Source organism: Poecile atricapillus, chromosome 9 (assembly GCF_030490865.1).
Source record: "Poecile atricapillus isolate bPoeAtr1 chromosome 9, bPoeAtr1.hap1, whole genome shotgun sequence".
Classification (NCBI taxonomy): domain Eukaryota; kingdom Metazoa; phylum Chordata; class Aves; order Passeriformes; family Paridae; genus Poecile; species Poecile atricapillus.
In genome coordinates, this window is record NC_081257.1 from 18796063 (window position 1) to 18818288 (window position 22226).

Genomic DNA, 22226 nt, shown 5'->3' on the forward strand with positions numbered 1-22226 from the left:
ATATTGAAATCCATGGACCTGGTGTATTGACACGCACTTTATCCATCCTGCTCTTACTCTGAAAGCCAGCATGGTTCCCTGCTTTTACAAGGGTCATTTGAGACTTTTATCTGAGTCAAATCCTGCTCTTGCTTCCTGCAGGGCATATGAGAGAAATGACACCAAACATTATTCTCTTACCAAGGGAGAGAGATTATCCCTGTGACATGGGTTCTTCCTGGGGACAGCCAGGAAAAAATAAAAAAAAAAAGACAGCAGGAAAGAGTGTTCCATTCCTCATGCTGAGGTTCCCTGAATACTGAGCTGCTGTTTGAAAAGGCAGAAGTTCAGTGGGCATTTCAGTGCAATTATTTTGCATCTCTCCCTGTGTAAAACTGGGCAGAAATCTGGGCTGGTGAGGCAGTAGGTGCCCACAGGATGCTCTGGCTCAGGATTCCTTCCTCTGTGTCCTCAAGCCTGTCCTGGAAGGGGCACAGCTGTTGCTGGCAGGTGTTGTGGGGTTCCACCAGTCTTAGGGAATGGGAACATCCCCATGAGGAATGAGGGATTATTCTGGAAAAGCAGCAAAGTAAACTTGGGGATTTGGGACTGCTTTTGGACATCGTTAGAGTCCCCAGAGAGGGAGACTGGCAGCAGAGCTGAAAGCCAGGCTGTCTCTGAGCCATCAGGGAGGGCAAGCTGGAGAGGAGGGTGGGAGCCCAGCACTGCACTTTGGCTCTCAGGTTATCCCTGTTCCTGCTGATCCATTGTAGGATAAAGCAAAGTGACTGTTGGAAGTATTTAATTAGCTTATGGACTTCTCCTATTCAAAAAGCTTTTTTTCTGAACTGCTCCTGCATGTCTCCTCTGACCTGCACCAGGGGCAGGCATTGAAGGGTTTTTTAAACACTTATAGCTCTGCCAGATTTCTGGGGTCTGCAGATTTAATCCAGCAGAAGTTCTGCAAAGTTCCCAGGTTGAATTAGTTTGATTTGAGCCATTATTACTTCTTTCAGCCTCTGTCCTTTTCCTGCCTCTCGCTGGTCACCTGATTTAATTGCCTGATGATGAAACTCTGCTCATTTCCAAAGATTGTCTCTATGCAGGACCAAACCTTCTCCCAAGGCACTGTTGAAATATAAATTGAAATAGTCTTCAAAAGTTTACGGAGTATTATGAGATCAGCACAGATCTGACCATTACTTATTAATTGTTCAATTCAAGAAATAACTATTTGATAGAAAATGGGGTGGAGACCTGGGAAAGAATGACTTTAATGAGATCTCAGTGACTGATATTTGGAAATATATTATTAAGTTTCTGCAGTGCGGCACTGAGATTTCCCAGTGCCTTCAGGAATAGTAATAACACCCTCAGCTTTTGTGTCTCCTGCAGGGTAGAGACAGTAGGGGTCAGCTGAAAGCAAAAGAGGCTTCAGAAATGGCTTATTAGGGTTATGGTCTGCCTTACCAAGGGGTGGAAGAGCCTGGTTTGCCTCTGGAAGCTCTTTTCCTCCAGCAATGTTTTTCTTCTGTCCTTCTCTTCCAGCTTTTCTACCTAATTTAGTTCCTCCAGCTCCACACTGATGTATAAACAGGTTTTCTATGAATCATCTCTTCTTAAAACTGAAATTAAAAATACATTGTCTTCCTAGAAATAAACAACAAAGTCAGGAGGCAGGAGAGCTGCACCTCACCCCTTTCCTTGAGAGATGTAACACACTCACAGCTAATGAAACGGGGTGAGTGCCATCCCACAGCAGGAGGATGTGTGGAAAGAGTGGACAGAACAAAGCAACTTCAGGTACCAAATCTTACCCTGGCACACATACACGCAAATGATGCCAAAGAATTACATGTTCAACTATCCAGCCAAGATCTGCAGAGAGGGAAATAGAAAATAACTGTGTTGATGTGCACTTGTCTCTGGCACGTGGATGTGAAAAGAATTACATCTGACCTCTCCAGCAGGCAGTTATTCATGATTCCTAATGGATAACATCAGAAAGCACTAGCCAAAGCCCTGAAAACTCTGTAGCTGCAGGTGGCTGATGGAAGGAAGGTTTTGAGAGTGTCCTTTCATTCAGCCCTGCAGCAAAAGGATGGGTTAAAGGGCTCTGTGCTGCACTTGGAAGGTAATGCACAGCTCTCCCCAAGTACAGATGCCCTTTGTGGCCACGAGAAAGGCTTGGACAGAGCTCACAGAAAATTCCCAAAGAAGACTGTTGTCAGAAACCTAAGAGAGAAATTAGACCACCTCTGTTTCCTGGAGTACATTATCCAGTGAGCAGGAAAAAGCCCATGTGCAACTTTTATTTACACAGGGGTGTTGTACAGAAGGGAGAACACATCTTTACCCTGGAGGAGCACAAGGCTCCTGGCCCATGTGCTAGCGTTACTCAATTGACATTGTGGCAGCCAAATCACCACCCTGCTGAGGCACATCCTGGGCAAATACAGTCACATCTGCACTGGTGAATGCAGAAGAAGGAATAAATACAAGTAAATGAGAAAAAGGTTCCTGCACACTCGTTCTGAGCCTGCTTTTTAGCTCTGTTCCTTACCCAGGCTGTGCCTGCAGAGGTGCCCAGCCCACGGCCTCCTCTGTGACACGGGGATGTGCCGAGTTGCTTTGTCACTGAGCTACCTGGGAAAAGGATGAAGCCCACGTCCAGCAGCACTGTGAGGGGTGAGGGGACACAAGGCAGGATTCCCCCTCCTCAGCAGGGCTCCATTTGCAAAGGGAGGTCGATAACCAGGCAGGGCACTCATTGCACATGGAGCACCAGAGGCACGGTAAACCTTGACGTGCAGCATATATCCACACAGCCAGAAACAGGTTAGGGCTCTCTTGGTAGGAACCAGCAGGCAAGAGCCTCAGGAAGGATGATTTTTCTTTTCTGACTGCCCTGTAAGACAGTATAGGGAGCAATTCCTCCTGCCTCTGTTAATGGCCTCTCCCCCAAGAGTTTCACTGCCTGATTGAGGAGGACATTGTTCGTAAAGGGGATTCTGTAAGAACAACAAAAGTTCTGTCAGGAAGGAAGAGATGACACCCAGTCTCCCCACACCAGCATAATGGGTGAGAATGAAACAATTAAACCACTAACTAGATCCAAATTGAATGTAGTATTCATATTTGTTATGCTGTATTTTTGGGATTTCATTCTTTATTTGGTTCTTTGCGGAGGTCGCTAAAAGATTTATGACTTATAAAACTGTCAGGCTGCTCTCTGTTTCCATGGGTCCAGTTAAGGAAATCCAACAACATGTGAGTTTTGTGTTGTGAACCTGCACATATTTCTTCCCTGTAATGTTAGGCCTGCCAAAATGAAACTGATTTGGGAATGAGAAGGCTGAAGAGGCAAAAAAGAAAGAGAGCAGGACTTAGTGCATGCCTGATTTATTTGAAGAAGAAGAGAAGAAGTGGAGTATAACTGTCCAAAGAGTTTAAGATACCTGGGGTTTAGGTCTGTTTCTGCTGACAATCTGTTGGATGACCTTGGACAAGCAAACTTTTTCATTCCACACTTGCCTTTCTCACAGTTTGTTTTTCCTTATCCATTTAAATTGGAAGCTCTTAGGATGGGGTTTGGCTCCTAATGTGTGTTCAAACAGAAGCTGAGATGGAGAGACTTTTGTCTCTATTGTGGGGCTCAAGGTGCTACAGTAATACAAACAATAATAAAAAAGAATGAGTGATGCAGTATAATTGCATGAATAATAGCTTACATTTTAAGACTGTTCTTCCTGCCAGATCATCTTTGTGCTACTAAGTTCTGTTTACTCAGGAAATATTCAATAAATAATAAATAAAACCTCAAGCTGAGACACTCCCAAGCACAGCAGGTAATTTAGGTGGATTGTCCATTAAAATTAATGCAAAGTGTGTGTCTAAATCCCTTAGCGCTCTCAGAAAATTCTTGGCTTGAATATTTAATTTCCAAACCAGGCAGTTGGCAGGGTGGTCTCTGCATCCAGCAGACACCCAGGGGACAGAAATCAAGAGGAGATTGGGTGTTCTTGGCTGGAGAGCTCTCACTCACCTGAGCAGCTTTACTGACCACTGGCTGCTTTTGCTCCCCTGCAGTCCTGGGGGAAGTCACTGGGAATCCATCACCATGTCCCTACAGGGGACAGGGCTGGGAGACTTTGCTTCCTTTGGATTAACAGATGAGGCAAAGAAAAGAAGATTAAAAAGTAGTAGCACCTTCTTTGCATGCAATGTGCCATCTACCTCTTCAATCCCCACTGTTCCAGCCTGAACTTGTGCTCCTGAGATTTTCAGTGATACACTTGCTTTGGCTAGGGTCAGGGGGGACTCACAGTGGAAATGCAAACAGGAAATTCAAAGCAACTTTGAGCCACCTACTCCTCGTTTCTCATCTCCACATTTCCTAAACCCACTGCAAGGGGGGAGGAACAGCACCAGACTTCTCGTAAGTGCAGCATCACTGAGTGGGACAGGAGCGATGTGCTCGGAAAGGTGCTCGGTGCAGCTCTGGGAGATCACTCTGTCTGTGTCAGCATGACAGATAACAGCCTCCAGACAGCTCTGAACACATCAAAAATACACTTCCCTCTTCGAGCAATCCCACATTCTGCAGCGCTGCCTCACCAAGGGGAGCAGGGAACGCTGCACCTCTGGGAGAGCTCTACAAACACCTGCCTCGCTTCAGCTCTGCTTTTCACTATTGTTCCCTCCCGACAATTTTGCCACCCTTGATAAAATCCCGAGTGAGAGGTAAAAATGAGATGAGCTCTCTCTGACGTGTGCATACATATTTAAACATTTCTGTCACTGTGTGTTAGTCGCAGGCGCTTTAACGATGCCGCTCAGATCTTGCTTCTCGCGCGGCATCAGGCAGCAATATCAGGCTATAATGTTTCAGGAGCTAAACAAACCTCCCCTTTCTAACCCTTTCAAGTTGGCCATTAAACTTATATTATCATCAGAATCACAGCAAAACAGAGCAGGTTCTGTAATTCTGTAAAGAAAAGAGGCTGACAGCGTCAGAGCAAAATACACATCATTAACAGAGCCCTGCTCATAACACAGCTCTTAAACACGCAGCTCTGTGAATATTCATGCTCCATTTTTGAGGGACACTATGCTTAAATTTTGATATTGCAACTGCATCAACAGTTCTTGGGCTCCCTGGGATCAGAGCAGCAAGGAAAAACAGCAGCTCTCAGTGTTGTTCAGGGTACCTTGCTCTCAGTAAACAAGACAGAGGCAAGTTCCTCTACAGAGGAGAAATTCAGGTAGAGCTGTATTTGAAGAAGTGGATTTTGAATATTATGATGCTGGGCTCATCATTAGAGGACAGAGCAGATGGTGAAGGCTCAAAATATAGTCTCATCCCTATGCAAACTGATTTTTACAAATGCATATTAACTTTTATTGGAAGTTTCCATAGACATGTAAATCCCTCTGTAGTGGACTGAGCATATCCTTTAATGCAAAGCACTTCTGTGCATTACAATAAGTAGCAAGAATAGCTGATAGTCATTGCAGTTAGCAACTATTTGGTTTACATTGAACATAAAGCAGGAATTTTATATGTTCTATCTTTTATTTAAACAACACCTTTCGTGTCAGCAACACCTTCCCAGATACAAATAAGCAAGTCCAGTTATATGTATATCAGTGTGCCCCAAATAAAATTTTAATGTTCAGGATGCACTTTGAAGGCACTGGTCTGCTTAAATGTAGCTCATAACTGTGCTAATATCTAATGGATGTGCATGTTTATATTATCTCTAGAATAATTTTTTGAAAAGTCTGTAAAACTTAAAAACAATACTGCAGTTCCAGGTGAAAAAGGTCTAAGACACATTCCAAACCAGTTGTGTGACCCCTCAAGCAATAATTCTCTGTCTCAGGAGAAGTCTGTCCTGCAGGGAAAACTAACAAATCTAAACTCCAGAGGTAAAATATTTAAACATCTGTTCTGAGCAGAGTGTTTCATCGTCTTCTAGAAACTAGGAGGTGTTTTATTGCAGTGTGCTTGTACTGCTCCAATAATCCCTCCAGAAAGCTATTAATTACAAAACAAATAAGTGTATTAAAATGCCATCATGTTTGCCCTGAAGAAAATTGTGAGGTAAAAATTTAGTATACTGGCAACCCACAGTTTTCCTATCAATAAATGGAAACCAAATCCTGTTGATTTCCATGCAGTTTCATGAACTAAATAAAATCTTTGAGTCTTCTGATGAATCAAGGTTCTTACAGTTCTTCCCTTGTCTTTTTTCTCCTCTGCAGCTGGAGAGAGGACAGATGGACCCCTGGCTGAATGGACACCTCAAAGAAAGCAGACATTTCACTCTGGCAGAAAGTTATTTTTTGTCCTTTGCTGTAGAAAGACTCAGCTAAGTTCTTCACTAAACTTTTTCATTTAATAAGGCTACAAGGTCTGTATCAGTGGCTGCTGGCTTGTGAGTGTGTATAAGTGTACAAAATGAAGTGCAAAGCTGTCTCAGTCTAGAAGAGGAAGGGGGTGCAAAGCGAGGGTCATTGCAAAGCAGTGCAGAACATGGGGAAGTCAGCCAAAGTGCCCTTCCAGAAATGGCAGTCTTCCCAGCCTTAAATCTTTTGTGAAAAATAAAATATTCTGTTACATTATTTTCCAATTTCAGCTGTCTCCCTAGCTGGGCTCCAGGGTGGTATATTTCCAAAAGTTCAGGAATATTTTGCTGCTCACCATCTGCCTCGATAGCTGGACATATTGGACATCAACACCAGGACCAAACATCTGTGGCCCAAGGGCACCAAGCAGCCTCCAGTCTTGTTCCAGTGGGAATATCCATGCTCCAAATATCTGCAACCTCATTGATCACAGCATTGTGGGCACACAAAAATAAACTTCCCTTCCTCACTCAGTCCCCTTCTCAGTTATCATCAGCACAAAACTCGCTTGCCAAATTAGGATGCACTTGGGTTTAAGGGAAAATGCTTCCCTGTGCCCTGAATTTGTGGAATTGTGCAGGGAGGATTTCTTGGCAGTCTCTTTTGGGTCATGTATCACCCTGCAGTGAGCCTCCACACACATGGCACTTGAACAGACCTTTCTGATAGTTCAGGCTCCTTCTCATGGAATCACTTGTATTATTAAAGAGGAGAAATATTTCAGCATAAGGCTGCTAGAAGCAGCCAACCAACTCTGCATTTGGCTTAGACAGCCTCATCCTGAAGCCTAAAGCACCACAAACCTCCTGCACTGGGCAGGCAAAGCCTTACACACCACAGGAAAAGCTTTTGGGAAGGTTAAACTATGTAACCCCAGAGATTCCTCCCAAAAATACACACTCATGTTCAAGAAGATCCTGATAACAGTACAGAAATATCTACTTTGCAAGGCTCATCCTGGTATTTTATGTCCTGACAATCCAGAGGTTAATTTAAGGATAGGATATTTAACATATCCTATGATAAATGCTAAGCAATAAAAAAACCCAACCCAACAAATTAAAACCATCATTCTTAAGAGTAGCAGAGCTGAACTGAAAGCTGTGAAATTTAGAAAATATTTTGAAATTTCTGTTTCCTCAGTTTGCATTTTTTTTTTGTGAGACCTGGTGGGAAAAACCTTAAAACTACACAGGCAAGGCTCCAGAATGCTTTATCCAGACAACATAATTTTAGACCAGTCATCCTGAAAAATATTTTGGCCTAAAATCCCAGTTTGCTTCATAGCAGCTTCCTGCTCTTCTCAAAGTAAGTAAAAAATTCTCTGCATCTGGAGTAAAGCAGATGAAACATCTGAACTCTAGGTGTTGCTGTCACACAATTTCTTTGCTATCAATTCCCTGAATTCCAAGTTTTTTGCTAAAACTTCTTTGTTGGCTTTCTGTATGGTAAACCTCTGCACATCAATTCTGCTCCTGTCCACTCCAGAAAGGGGCCATTCACACACATAAACAGAGGCAAATAGAAAAACCATGACCCAGCCAGGGCAGAAAGGGATGCCTCTACTTCAGCTTGAGCTAGAATAACATCCCTGATTTTGGTGCAGCTGGGAAGGAGGAGAAAACTAATGTTGAAGTCATGTCACCCAGAAATCAAACTAAAAGTTCTCATTGTTTTCAATCTCTCTCTAGAGTGTAGAACCCCAGAAAACCCCACCCTGGGATAGCTGTACACACGTTAATTGGCTGTATCACCCTGGGAAGGATCTTCTCTTCCCTTGTTAGGCTGAAATCTGTGTTGGGCAAGGAGCTCAAAGGTAGCAGATAAACATCTCTCTCCATTTCAGTGGCTTCACATTGATTTGCACCATGGGAGGAGCTGGCCCTGCAGAGCTGCCTGCACACGGGTCAGAGCAGGAGGAACGGGATGGGCTCAGGCCTGTGCACAACACAGGAAATCTGTATCAATTTGCAGCTGTTGTTAGAGGAGACTAACCACGAGATTTGAGTAACTGATGCAGGGAGAGCGTGGGGAAAGGGCTGGTATTTTCAGGTCAACTGGAAGCTATTGTGTTTGGGAGTGAGAGGAAAAATTGTTTGCGTTGCTTTTACGAAACATATAATTTTCCATCTCCCTTGCCATGCCTTAAGAGCTTAATTGGACACAGTTGACGTAGATGCAAGCCCAGCTCCCGTCTCAGGCTTCTGTTTCCAAAGGTCACAGATTTCACGCTGATCCTCTGCATTATGCTATCATTTCCACGAGAACCTGAGGAGGGGAACATTAATTGCCTGTGACTGTAATTGGCTTCATGATGGTTGTCAGGCCAGTGGCTGGGAGCACACACCCCAGAACAGCTGTCGAACACGTAACCTGGCAGAAAGTCACCAAGTGTCGGGAGCGTGCTCCAAACAGGACTGGCATTTCCTGAGCCCCCCCAGGCTCGGCAATCCAGACAGATCTCTTGACATAATGATTCTCAAAAGGGACTAATTTGAATTAGTTTCAGCTGGTGCAAGGCGAAGATGCAAACATGACCAGTCTGTTGGCAGCAAGTTCATCTCAAATCCCCAAAGACAAACGTGCTCTCCCAGACCTCTGTGTATTCAGGCCATGATGAGATCACTGTGCTATCACTGACACAGCACCGACATTCCTGGCCCAGGGCTGGTTCAAAAAAGGCAAAATCGAAGTAGAAAACCAACAGGCAGTGAGCAGGTACACATGGTCTGACCAGCATTAATATCAGAGCTGGCTTCTCTTCTGCTAAGTCAAAACCAGTTCCTCCTTTGAAGCCAAGAACAGCAACTTAGATCAATCAAAATACCATCAGGCAGAAGCTGTTTCCTGTGTTACCACCAGAAATACCAGAATTTATCTCTAAGGCCACTGAAAACTAGCTCTCCTTGATGTAATATGCACCAGAGCAGAGAGGTTTGAGTGGGAATTTCAGGTCCATAACCACCAATTATACAACAGCACTGTGCTCCAAAAGAAACTGCCTTTTCTCCCTGCTGGACAAGTCTCCAGTTTGCCTTTAACCTAATGGGATTCCTGCCCTGGAGTACCATATTAATGAAGAAGTGAATTCAAAATGGTACACTTAGGAAAAACCCTTATTTCCTGAAGCCCAGCATATAGGAAACTGGTAAAAACCCCATTAACAAAATGATTAAGACCTAATGACTTAAAATACTTGGAAGGTGACTTATCTGTCTGTGGTCATGGATTTAAATAATTTGCTGCATATTTCTACTGGAAAATGTAAGATGATAATCAGATGAAACTCCTCTCAAAACCACAATTATCTATCTCAAGTATCAAGCATTCAGGTACTCACATGTGCAGTTTCAGATTAGAATTAAAGTTTCACCTAGTTGTAGAACACAGCAAAATCCATATATACAAATATTGAATACAGCTATAGTTATTTATGGGTAAAAATGAACTTGCCCCTTTAGACACCTACCTGTTTAGACAATTGTAGGAGAGAAAGTAAACACACTAAACACACACCATGGACACACCTGCACTGTTGAAGAGAGATGCCTCTAGCAGTGCAACACTAGAACATGAGAAATACAGCAGGACTGGAACATGCTTTTCTCCTGAGTCCCACAAACCAGGTTGTACAAGAAAAATCCAGCCCAGGAGTCCCATATGTTTATTACAGCAGCACAAAGACCCTTCCCTGTGTGTGCAGAGCGTGGCTGGAGCAGCCTAAGCTAATCAGTGCCACAGCTGCTCTGGAAGGTAACAGATAGGACTGAACTTGCTTTTTACCTCAGGAAAATTAATCTTAATTATAGCAACTCATTCTCGGCATTAATGTGAAATACACTGTAAGGCTGAATGTAAATCACAAATTCAACTCAATTTATACCTGCAGCAGCTCTTTTCCACATGGTTAGGGAAGGTGCTGTAAAAGCAGCATGGAAATGCCTCTGAAGCCTTTTCTCAGCTGTAGGAGCAGGAAGATCCAGTGTTAACCAGCAGATAAACTCTTGGGTAGAGCTGAGGAACTTGGTAACGCACCAAGAGAAGCCAACAAAGGACTCCCCAGACTGCAGACAAGGCTGTGCATATGTTGCTTTGCCATTTGGACCTGACTTCAAACTGTGAAGCTGGAAAATAGAGGAAAAGAACAGCAGAGTCATGACAGTGACCTCCCTGTGAACCTGCATGGGGTAGCACTTTGCTCCCTCCCACGCTTTAATTCAGATTTCTGCGCTGACTGTAATGCTGTGTATTGGCCCCAACAAGAATTAAATATTTATGCTTTTATGATGAGATACTTTGTTACCCCATAAAACTTGCACATATGGAACTCTATTAATTTATGCTAATTCCTTATTTCTGCAGAAGAGCCTTTCTCCTCATTAGCATTTGATCGTTTAATACAACTTTACAGCACACACTAAATTGAAGCCCATAATCTTTTGTAATTGAGGGTTTGTGTGAATTCATTGTCATTTTTCAAAACAAAAAAAAAAGAAAGAGGGGGCAGGGAGATGTGTGTGGCAGCATTGCCTCTGCAATTGGAGCAGGACCAGCTCTGCAGGGAGCACAACTCACTCAGGAGGCTGGACCTGCCCTTGTTTGTGTAGAGGAAGCATTTTGTGCTGACCCCAGGGAGGGAAGAACCAGCCCTCTGGCATGCTGCCAGTGCCTGCCAGCTGGGCCAGAGGATGGGGATAGAAAAAGAAAGGAGGGATGGAAATTACAGCCCACAGAGCAGCCCTGCAGCAGGAGGAGTGTCCAGTTCACCCTGTCCAAGTGACCCTCTGTTACCTTTGTCTCCTGCTGAATCTTTCCATCCCTGACACCATGTTTAGAAGTGATGTTACTGGGGAGGAAATTAGACCTGGTATTCCTGGGGAGGAAATTAGTGTCTCTTCCCTTGCCATAACATTCCTTTTCTTTTTGTCCAGTGGCCCAAATTCACTTTCATTTAGTCAAATTAAATTAAGCAAAGAGCATTGGCAGACCTGTCCCCCTTGATGGGATTGATCTCTGCCCTGGTGCAACTTCCCAGGCTCATCTGTGGAACTCCACTAATCAGGAGGCTGCTCCAGGCTCATCTGTGCCTCTAAGCTGTAAATCAGAAGTAAATGAAAAAAATTCCCATTTCAGGAAAGGAAGAAAACAATGTTTTTTTCTTTCAATATGTAGCCTCAAACAGAAACCAGGGAACCAGTGGGATGCAATGCAATTTCACATTGCTTTAACCTCCCTTTGTCCCACCTTTCCAGTATCAGCTGGGAATCTTCAGAACATTGCTGAGACAGCTGGCCAGCTGCTGGATTTTTCTACAAGCACTACCAAAAAAAATCTTGAAATTTCAAACATCAGATTAAAAAGATATGATGTACACATTTCTATTTTTTATATATAGATATATATAAAGTATGTGTCAAGTTTCTGTCACTGGACACTGAGGAACAGCTTAGTGCCTCTGGAAATACGGGTTTTGTTTCTCACAACACTGTTTACATGTTTGCCAGGAGACTAGAAGAAATGCACCCTTGCAACAATTCAATCAGTATTTTTAGGTTTTTCAGTGCTTCTGTGCATCCTGCACAGTGAAATGAGGGTCGGTTTTTCCTTGAGGAGTTCTCTATATTGTTTTCCATGACAAGAGGAACTCACACATGCTCATGTCCAGCTATCATTGAACTTGAACTGATAGGATTGGAAATGCCAGTTTTTAAATAGACTCTAGGAACAGGTCTCAGAATGCAGGCTGCCTGACTTTACTAATAAGGATACTCTCATTCAGCATAGGAGCTTCTGATACACTTACATCAAAATTATTTTGAGTTTTAATTGTAAGAGTTGTCAAGTAACCGCAGATTGCAGCCTGGGCTTATAGATTCTTGACATTTACAGCTGCAAGGTTTAGGGAAAGGCACTCAGCCTCCACCAGCACAGCTGAGTGATAGTTCAAAGCTGGAGCAGAAACCATCCAGCTGTGGAAGATTAATAATTGCAATGTGCAGAGGCCCCACTTCATCTTCAGGGAGGAGTTCATGAGCACTCCCTTAAGTGTATCCTTAGGATTGCATGGAGTGAAGTGCTCTGAATGCTCTCATCTGTTCTCAGGGACACATTGACAAAGACATAAACAATGAAAAAGCTAAAAAATCCATTGCCCCAGTTACAGGAAACACCTGCAGCCAGCAGAGCACTTAAAACTCATTTAAGTCTCACTGAGTTTGGGGAAGAGTAAAAAACCTGGCCACTGGCTGTTCTTGAGTCCAGGTGTCAAAGTCAACATCACTTCATCTGTTTTGTGGACATAAAGCAGTGACTTCAGCACCAACTGCTGTAGCCAGAGCAAACATATGGTATCAGCAATTTACAATCAAAAAGAATCCACATTTTTAAGTTTAAAAAAACACTTCCTATTTAAATACATCTGCTTGCACTGCTGTTTATTTAAATTGTCAGTTAATCAATGAAATGTAGTTGAGTTAGGAGCACATTGCAACAAATCAGTGTAATCACCTTCATCCTCATTTTACCTTAACTGGAATCATCTCTCCGTTCAGCCCTGACCAGAGGCAAGTCAGAAGTGAAAAAACAAGAAGTATCTTTTGCCAAATGGAGTGATTTATCTATGTTGATCCAGCTCCTCCTTTTGTGGGAGCACATCTTTATGTTCTAAAACTCTCGCTTCCAGTATCTTTTTTCCGAGGGCAATGAGAGGAAGAGATTGGGTTACTCACCTAGAAATTAACAGCACAGCCTAAATCTTGTCTAAATCCTTTATCAAACAGCTCTTCACATTTCCCTTACACCTGGCTCAAGGCAGGAACCAGTTGTACCAATGAGCACCAAAATGTGCTGGGGTCTCTGTGGAGGTGACAGCCACCCAATGAAGGCAGTTTGCCTCAAATCAGTTACACCATCATTTCACTGACCATAAAATGACATAGTAAGTGCCTCTTAAAGACAGTTACCACATGGTTATTGCTGCTTTCCAAATTGGATTGTCATCACAAGTGTTCAGGAGTGAAAGATACAGGTAGGGAACTCCTTAATTCCTTAGCCCTGGCAGGTTGGAGCTCCCAGTGCTTATTCATTTTGCATTAGCAAGAAACATCAGAACATCTCAGCTCCCCACACCACGAGGTAAATTATTCCTTGAACACTGTACTTGGTAGCCTCAAATTTAATTACCTTGTAGTCTGCAGGTCATGTTATTGCTCTGCAGTTACATGAGGTTGTTTTTTTGGGTTTTTTTTCCATACCTATTTATATAGCCTATAAAAAATTGTTCTGGTGGAGTGAATTTCTATAAATTGGTCCCAGGCACACAGTTCTCCCAGTGTTTGAAAAAAAGAGATTCTGTTCTCGGTGAGCATCTGCTGGCTAATCCTGTATGCTGTTTAAAGAATGAAACTCATGCTTTAGCAAGGCACAATGCTTTTTAGATAAAGCCAAAATATTGATGTCAACATGAATTTCAGTTTAAAGCACAGATAGCTGCTCCCATCTTGGCTTGGGTAGTATTCACACTGGGAGATAATCCAGAACAAGCATATCTCAAAAAATACATGCAGATTATGAGTTTGATCAGAATCAGAGTTTATCAGTATGTTTTGTGGTGTTTCCTTATGTTCAGCATATTCAGCCCTAAATAACAACAGACACAGGCTGTTTGGTGGTGCTGCATCCTTCTTTGTTCAAAAACAGCCCTCCTTTCAAAAGTTTTACAAAAAAGAAGAGTCCTGTATGTGGATTTTGTGCCAAACAATGTATAGGTACACTGGGGAAAAGTGTGTCCCTCATTATTGTCAGAGGCACATGCCATCACTGTGGACAGCAGCTGAGTGGCAGCCAAAGATCTGTCCCTCTGACTGAAGTGGAACATTTCACATATAAAGACTTTTTAAAAAATATTTTCCCCCAAAACTATAGGAAATTACTGTAACTGTCTCTGCTGGTCACTTCTGTATTGTATTTAACCTTATAAATATTTTACAGGTTTTCTTAATTTAAAACCCACTGAGATATTAACCTTTGCAACAAAGAATGCATTGAATCCTTTGCTGCGTGGTACTTGATTAATGTTAGTGCAACCCATTGTTTCTTAGTTCTGGAGTACCTCAGTGTGTTATTAAACAGTGTATCATTTCTAATTACATAAGGGAAGAAGCACACATATTTTCATTGCAGGCACCATCCTTTAACTTCTGTCTTGAAAGCACTATAAGTTTTCCAAGGAAATGTTAAATATCCGTGCAAGTTTGGTTGTTTTTTGTTTTTTTTTTTCCAATATTTTGACCATTTATCTGGTTAGGGGAGGAAGAAATATTTGCTCTGCCCTAGAATTTTAATGATGAAATTTTGATCCAGAAGAGAAATTAATTAAAAGTAGTTAGTAGTGAAGTTAAGTATCTAACTCTTGTCACTTCTGGCTTATAGAAATATCTAATTCCTTTTCTGGAGCAGACTCTGTAGGAGGCATGTGAGCTCTCAGTAGTGCATTGCACTTTTGGGTACAAATGTTTTCTTGTCTGAGAGGTCCAAGTCCCTAACAGATTTTACCCCCCAGCTTGATTTGTGGCCCTTTGGATTACAAATATCACAAGTATCAATATGATCTGCTCAGTAATACTTTGAGCAGCAAGTAACTCAGGATTTGTTTCAGATGAAGCATGGATTGATATGATGTGATTTGCCTCAAAACTGTGAACAGGTTTTTCCTCCTTCCCTCCTCACCCTACTTCCCCACTCCTTTGTGAACCAGCAATAAACACCAGATGCTCTTTGCAATATGAAAAAGGGATGTACTCCTCTAAACAGAATTTCTGAAAACCAGGTAAATTCCAAGCAGTTCTGCTTAGGGAAATAGGTGGCAGTTTTTTTTTTTTTTTTTTTTTTTTAGCTGAGAAGCTTAAATCAAAAGTGGTAATTTGCACACCTGAGGGAATAAATATGAAGCAACTACAGCAGAATATTCCCAGGTGGAATCCACAATTGTGACTTTCTGGGTGGAAAGACAACAAACATTTTTCCTTTCTTCAGCTGAGGGGGTCTTGCTACTTTTGATAAAACCGAGGGAAGCTTTCCCACTGGGTGCACAAAACTCCAGGGTTTCATCTTCTGCAAGAAGTAATGGATTAATAGGAATTTATTTTTTTCTAGACTGATGCAGACGTGTTTCACATGCTTGCTAATTGACAAAGCAAGCCTCAAGAGCCATCTAGAGGTTGTTTGGCAAGACTCACTTTTATTATTTTAAGACTGTGGCTCTTCCGTGTCAGAAACAAACCCCTACAAACAAATCCTTCAGGTTTTGCCCTCTTGTGTGGCATGGTAAATCAGGAAGATCTCTCTTTATATCACTTGAACTTCAGCACTGTGGTATCAGAGCAATCTTCCCCTTCACCCACAATGCAGCTGTTTCATTAATGAGCAGCTGCATTCCTGTGGCACAAGAAAAAAGAGTTACAGGGGGTGCTACGTGAGGCAGAAAGCATTTGGCATGAGGACTGTGATCTTGTGAGCTCCAGACACACTCCAGGGGGAAACAAGGACCCCATAGGGGAATAAGCAGATTTTGCCAAACTGGAATTTGGTTAATGATGATGTTTCTGCAGACCTGATGGTATTGTCTGGTCTGTTCTGGCCACCCTTTAATTCTGTGTCAAATCAAACCAAAGTCAATACCCTGAACTGGGGCCATGGTTTGCAGAAGAATGGGAAAATAAAGAGTTTTGAGGGTCTGTGAGTTCACTCCCACAGTTTACAGATAACCAAAACGTGCCAGCCTTCAAACAGACAGATTCTCTTTGGGGGCAATCATGGGAGACTTGTTTTTGAGGTTCATGCATGGCTTCAAAATAAAGGAGAGAACAGGTTCTTGCAGACAAGGTGATGGGAGCAGTCCTTTCAGTTCTAGCAGATGTTTGTTTCAGTTTGCAGCTCCAGTCTTTGGTGGTCTGGGTTTTCATTTAGATTTCATGACATCCTCTGACAGAAAAGTTTTTAATATGAGCAACAGAGATAATTTTCTGTACTGAGTTTAAATCTCTGTTTGTCAGAAAAGAACAAGTATGACCTTTCACTAAATCAGACTGAAACCACTTCCTGGCACCCTTTACTCTCCAGAGAGGAATCCAGTGAAGTTCTTCTTGTGTAAGTTGCTTTGATGTTATTACATCTTGTGTAACAAAAACCTTGGACTTGAAGGTCTAAATATACTTTGCCCAGTCCAAATATTGCACTGACATGACAAATAAAACTATACCTACTGAAAACCTGAGTGGGAAGCACATCTGTATACAGAAAGAAATGCAGCAGGAATGTTATATATTCACTTTAGGTTAAACCATGCACTTTGGATTTAGAGGAATCTCTTTGATATTTACTGTGTAATTAATCTGCTGGAGGAAGTGCTTGAATGCCAGACTAGAACAACAAAAACACAAAAGGGGGGAAGTGCTGATGTAGCACCAGTAAAAGTGAGCCTACAAAACTCTCCAGAGCTACACAGATACAGAGATTTCCTGCTCCAGGGAAAGGAGATTCCTGCAACTTGCGGTTTTTTTGGATTTTCCACCGAGGTTGAGTTTCTTGGAGAACAGCGAGCAGCAAGAGAGGTTTAATTTCAGGATATTAAAGCCTCCTAAAATGTTTGTGAAGTGGTAAGGCAGGCAGCTGCTTAATGGGCTCCCAGGGCTGCCCTGGGCTCCTGTGGGGTCCCTGTGCAGACCCAGCCCAGGCACAGCTCCACTCCTGCATTATGCATAACCCCAGATGTGGTGGAGAGGGGAACTCGTGCAGATGCTGCTGGGTAATGGCAGGGGCTCTTGGAGTCCTGGGAGAGGCAAAAAGAGGTTTTATCAATACCTATTATGACTGAGCTGAAGTGAAGTGTTTCCATAAGGGATTTCTGCCTTCAGGACGCATAAACTGGCTCGATCAAAATGCTGAAGGTAGAAAGAGACAACAAAGATAAAGACTTCAGGGGGGCTGCTGTTCTGTTTATGCCAGATATTTCAGCCATGACTCTGAGTGTCAATGAGAACAGACAAATAATAGAAAGGTGAAAACTGAAAATCATGGCTAAAGTGTTTCTCCAGCAGAGATGTATTCCTCTGTACATCTGAATTCAGAACACTGGGCATGAAAAATAAGATTTAGGGGTTCTAACCTTTAGAGAAAGAACTGCTCAAAAAAAATGTGTTCCTGTAAAAGATGCCAAAACACAAGTTCACTAAAATGCAACAGCCATATAATTAACAGAAAGGAATGAGCAAAATATGAGAAACACAGCATGTATAAGCAGAACATAGAATAAAAATACTTGTGTATACACACACACATGTATTTTCAATATGAGTATGAGGACAGCATTTACTGATAGCTCAGCTATGCTGCACAGTCAACACTACCAAATTGGTGAGGTCAAAATAACATAAATTATTTAACAGCATTTCTATTATAAACTACACCCAGGCCTGGGCCATGGAGAAAGGCAGGGATCTCACCAGGAATGTAGGCTGGGTTGGTGTAATATAGGCATGGTTAGGTGAATATTTCTAAATCTCTGACTTTTGCATACTGATCCAGAGCCTAGAACTATATAAACTTCAAGTCAGTACTAACCAGAGCTCAGAAGAGCAGACCATCCAGTTAATCAGTGATCCTGACTAAAATTGTTCAATGATCTTTCGTAAAATGCAATTTTAAACTGTTCTTCCCTTTACATGACAAAATAAACAGTGATGATCCCCTAACAGAAAGCACATGGGTAATGCTTCAGACAGTTCATGGCATTTAGCACCTTTAAGTGAAGTTGCAGACCCAAACTCAACGTAAAACTCTAATAAACATCACAAATCAAGAATATTTGTCTAAGAAAAGAATTTATTTTTTCCTCATTTGAGTATTTAGATGGATTTAATAGAGATATTCTTCACTGAAAATAAAAGAATGATGTGGCAAACCTCCAAATCTGAAACTCCAGGCCTTAATGTTTAAACCATTATGGGGTCTTTATTCCACATCTTCACAGTAACCATTGCCTTCAGACAACATCCAACTCTCTCCACTGAGAATAAGCAAGATAAAAAAAAACCAAAACCACCAGACATTAGTAGGTAATGAATTATTGAGAACAAACTAAACCAGCAAGTAAACACCACATCTTTTAAAAAGCAGGTTTTTGATGCCTTTTGGAGGCTTGAGAAATGAGCTAAGCTGAGTTGTCCACAGTCTATTACATGTCTGATTGCTTCTGACAGGGGGCAACACTTCACACAAAGAGCATAAAACACCCTTAAACATCAGAGAAAAGCAAGAAAGAAATGTAGATGAGAGATTAAAAGGAACGTCTTGGGCTGGATGTTTGCTTCCCTTTAGTAAACTCACATCTGTCTACAGCATGATCTAGGAGTGATGAGGTCAATGTTTATATTTCAGAGTAAAATCAGGCTCTTTTCCTCACCCAGGGATCAGTGTTATCATTCTCAAGTAGTCCCAGTGAAATAAGAGATTCCTGCAGAGTAAGGGAGCACTAAAAGTGTGCAGATTGCAGGTGCATTTATGCCCAATTTCAGAGGTAACATATTCTCAGAATTATCAGCAAATGAGTTGGAGTTTTCCTTTGTGTGACACAATTGTAAGACATTACTTTTTAACGTTCTTGTAACACATTTGCAGTCCCACACAGCCCCCAGAGAATACTGCAGAGTATATAACAACAGCAAAATTTGTGATATATAATCAAAATCAACAGCTTTCAATGAAAAGCATCCTTTAAAATTTGCCATGCTGCCAGCTACACTGAGCTACACACTTTACATGATGGAGACCAGCATGTATATTTGAGAACAGCTATAAGTAAATATAGAACCACATCCTACCTGTAGACATTTGCTATATGATTTTTCTTCATTTGCAGGCCCCTGTGTTCACAAATTATAGGCTAGGATGTGGTCCAAAGCCAGGAGAATACTTCAGAGCTTTGTTGCTTTCTCTACTTTCCATCTCTTGAAGAACAGCAGTCTAGCTGTGAGCTCAATAGGATGTTTAAATTTGAATTCTGTGAAGCTGACAGACCAAGAAAGAGGAGAAAGAAACACACAAGAATGAAAATTTCAGCATGTGCCAATGTATAAATGAAAAGGTGTCGTGATCCTTTCTCTAGACCATGATCTCTGTGACCCTCTGACATTGCCAGCGTGAACTGAGGCTCAAACATCCCATCTTCCCCAGCAGCATCTTTGCATGACACCCAGTTCTCCTGCTGAAGGAATTTCATTAAATTCAGATGTTTTCATCTGCTGCTTTTCATCTGTGGCACCAGGTTGCACTGCACCAGACTGGCTTTTGTCAGCTCACAGTCTTGTTTGTCACGAGCAGAGACATAGCTCAGATGTACTGGGGGAAAAAATCTGTCCAAAATTGTTTGTCAGGAAATGTCTGTGCTTGGAACAAAAGTATCTGAACCAGGATGGAGGGCCCAGGGATCTTTCTGGTTGTGGATCTGTGAGGTGCCACACCAGATAAGTCACACTTACAGGATATGGATATCCCAAATCAGTACTTGTTGTTTTAGTTCCTGGTACATCCACTCACATTTTACTGTTCATTTCAAGGAACTTTTTGCAGAATTTAACCTTTAATTTCCATACTAACATCCAGTGATAGTATGTTCCAGATCATATACAGATTTCAACATTTTAACACCCAGATATGAGATGGGGTCCTGCAAATTAGGATATTTATGATGCCAAATGGTTGCTTTGCACAGCTGCTGCTCCATGAACTTATCAGAGTAGCAGCATCCTTCCCAGCAAAGTTTGCTATTATCCTAACAACCAAGTCACTTCAATCAAATCATCCAAGCTATTTGTGTCATTATGTTAATTAAAACACATTAATGTTTATACACTGAACCTAGAAGCAGATAAAGAAGAATTGCATATATTAAATTCACTTGGAAAATGAAAATTTCTTTCAAATGAGTTTGAATGGAGGGCACAAAGCTACTCACCAGTTTGGTCTGACACAGAGAAATATTTTCAATTTAACAAAGAGAAAAGTTGTTACTGAAAATTTTTGAATCTTCAGTTCTAGTGTTTTTCTTAAAAATGGAATGCATTTCACTTTGCTCTTCTCATGTCTCATTTTGTCATTTCTGATGCTCCTTCATTTTCTATTTCAAGATTACATTTTTTCCTGCAAAATGTAATGATTTGTTTTGATTAAACAGCCTGAAGATAAAAAATCCACTGCTTTGGGCAAACTGGTTATTTCAGATGAAGTCAAAATTACTCTTTGTTTTCTTTAATTATTTTTTTTAAAGAAAACAAAACAACGACAAGAAACCAAAATAGTGTCAGTCACACTGTTCTTCAGGTTGGCTGGCACTTCCCAAGGTGAGATGAGAAAAAGGAGGGAATTGAGACTTGGAACCCTTGAACTTGGATCTTGCAAGAGGACATTTATGAAATATGATGCAACAGTTCTACCTGTGAAATCTTTCAGTTCAGCTTGTTGATATTAAAATTGGAATAAGTCCAGTTCAGACCAATATTTCTGTTTATTTCATCCCCAGCTACCTATCCACTTCAGCTGTAAAGGTCTCAGGGCAGGAATGTCTGACCTGCAAGTGAGACACTTCACTTCAGAAACATCTCCCCAGTATTCTTGCTCTGGTAATCCCTGGTATCCCCTGGTATCTTTCCCTGATCATCCCTGAATTTCCTTATTTTCAGCCTACTGCCCCTGAGGCACAGCCAGCTGCTTTCTGCCAATGCCAGAGCATGTATGACAGGCGTAACATAATATTAAACACATTTTATCTATGGACTCTTCTGGGCTATGTCTTCTCTGTCTGGGCTCCTTGCCAAACCTCTTGGCACATCCCTGCCTTTTGCAGCACCCAGAATGAATTGATGACTGAGACAACTTATATGATGGAGTAAAGTACCCTTACTGGAAGTGACAACTGTGTTCAGGTCTAAAAACTGGTGAGTTAGTTAAAAATCAATTTTCCCTATTAGCCAATCAATAAACTAAAGGCAGCTTAGAGGTCATTGGAGCAAAAATGCCTCCCCTGAGTCGTGAGCTGGGATCACAAACAGCCCAGAAACCAAAGCTCTCCACCCTCCCAGTGCTGTAGAGCTCACAGTGCAATCACCTCTTTTGTCTATAAAAATGCAGCGAACACGGCAACAGTGCCCCAGGATTCTGAGTGAACAATCCTGGAAAGAATTGCACAGAAAAGATTTTTACCCCCTTTTTTTTTGCTCTCCTCCATTGCTTTCCACTTTTCCCAAAATACTCTTTACCTGGTGCCTTTTTTTCATGACAATCCTGGTTTAACCATGTCAGGTATGGCTGATAACATGACAGAAAAAAAGGCAAAAAAACAGAAAAAAAGACAAAAGAGGGATAAACCCAGAGACATTCTGAGCAGAGCACTTTCAGTGGGTGGGGCCCATGGAAAACACAGAAATCTCTGCACAACGTTGGAGGATTTTTAAACCAAATCTAGGCTTTAAAACCATTGCAGACATGAGAAAGGTACTGAATATCTGTACAGAAAAGCCACAAATACACAATTTCCACTGATGTGCTGTGTTGCTCTATGTAGAAATTTCTGAACATACACTACAGTGTAATTTATTTGCTTATTTCACATATTTTTACAATATGGAGACTAAATACCAAAGTATTTAATGAATGGGGAGCAGGCCTAAGCTTCTGACCCACATGGGGGCTTCTAAAGATTTTCTTGTTTGGATTTACTCTGTTCCTTGAGTATCTCATAATTTCAGAATCTCAGAATTTACAGCTTCAGAATAGCTGTAAAT